This window comes from Pseudophryne corroboree, chromosome 7 (assembly GCF_028390025.1).
Source record: "Pseudophryne corroboree isolate aPseCor3 chromosome 7, aPseCor3.hap2, whole genome shotgun sequence".
NCBI lineage: Eukaryota > Metazoa > Chordata > Amphibia > Anura > Myobatrachidae > Pseudophryne > Pseudophryne corroboree.
In genome coordinates, this window is record NC_086450.1 from 1,033,092 (window position 1) to 1,034,869 (window position 1,778).

Consider the following 1,778-nt stretch of genomic DNA (forward strand, 5'->3'; position numbering starts at 1 on the left):
CACTGGGTCAGTATTAGGGTACACCACAGGTGATGGTAATCATACAGTAAGAGGGAAGAGCAGGAGCAGAGCATTGTGTCCTCCTGGAGAGGTCATGTTGGGAGGTATGACATAGGTATGAGCACTGGGTCAGTATTAGGGTACAGCACAGGTGATGGTAATCATACAGTAAGTGGGAAGAGCAGGAGCAGAGCATTGTGTCCTCCTGGAGTGGGTCATGTTGGGGTGTATGACATAGGTATGAGCACTGGGTCAGTATTGGGGTACAGCACAGGTGATGGTAATCATACAGTAAGAGGGAAGAGCAGGAGCAGAGCATTGTGTCCTCCTGGAGAGGTCATGTTGGGAGGTATGACATAGGTATGAGCACTGGGTCAGTATTAGGGTACAGCACAGGTGATGGTAATCATACAGTAAGTGGGAAGAGCAGGAGCAGAGCATTGTGTCCTCCTGGAGTGGGTCATGTTGGGGTGTATGACATAGGTATGAGCACTGGGTCAGTATTGGGGTACAGCACAGGTGATGGTAATCATACAGTAAGAGGGAAGAGCAGGAGCAGAGCATTGTGTCCTCCTGGAGAGGTCATGTTGGGAGGTATGACATAGGTATGAGCACTGGGTCAGTATTAGGGTACAGCACAGGTGATGGTAATCATACAGTAAGTGGGAAGAGCAGGAGCAGAGCATTGTGTCCTCCTGGAGTGGGTCATGTTGGGGTGTATGACATAGGTATGAGCACTGGGTCAGTATTGGGGTACAGCACAGGTGATGGTAATCATACAGTAAGAGGGAAGAGCAGGAGCAGAGCATTGTGTCCTCCTGGAGAGGTCATGTTGGGAGGTATGACATAGATATGAGCACTGGGTCAGTATTAGGGTACAGCACAGGTGATGGTAATCATACAGTAAGAGGGAAGTGCAGGAGCAGAGCATTGTGTCCTCCTGGAGAGGTCATGTTGGGAGGTATGACATAGGTATGAGCACTGGGTCAGTATTAGGGTACAGCACAGGTGATGGTAATCATACAGTAAGAGGGAAGAGCAGGAGCAGAGCATTGTGTCCTCCTGGAGAGGTCATGTTGGGAGGTATGACATAGGTATGAGCACTAGGTCAGTATTGGGGTACAGCACAGGTGATGGTAATCATACAGTAAGAGGGAAGTGCAGGAGCAGAGCATTGTGTCCTCCTGTAGAGGTCATGTCGGGAGGTATGACATATCCATCCTATATAACCCACATGTAATGGCTGAATGCAGTATCCCTCAGAAGAGATTTTGCAATGAGTACAAAACTCCAATTATTATTCTGATACTCTGCAGTTATTGGGATGATTATCAGAATTATAAATGTGCAGTTATTGGGCCCGTCACCCAGCTGTGAGGGGCAGATGTATTAAGCATGGAGAAGTGATAAAGAAGTGATAAGTAGAAGGTGGTAACGCACCAGCCAATCAGCTCCTAACTATCATTTCTCTAACCTGTAATGATTGGCTGGTGCGTTATCACTTCTCCAGGCTTAATACATCTGCCCCTCAGAGCGGTACACATCAGGTCAGTAACTGAGCAGTGCATCAAACTGTCGGGCATGAGAAGTCTTCCTCCATACCTGACCGATGTGATATCGGGGTTTGGATCAGACTGTGGATATTCTCCCCAGTGGACAGACGCGCTCATTATACATTTGTCTTTTCTGAAGGAGTGGCATTCACAGTCCTGATTTACACAACAATTTCCAAAAACATAAATGTGTAGTGTATGGAAGAAGGACATCGATGCTGGGAG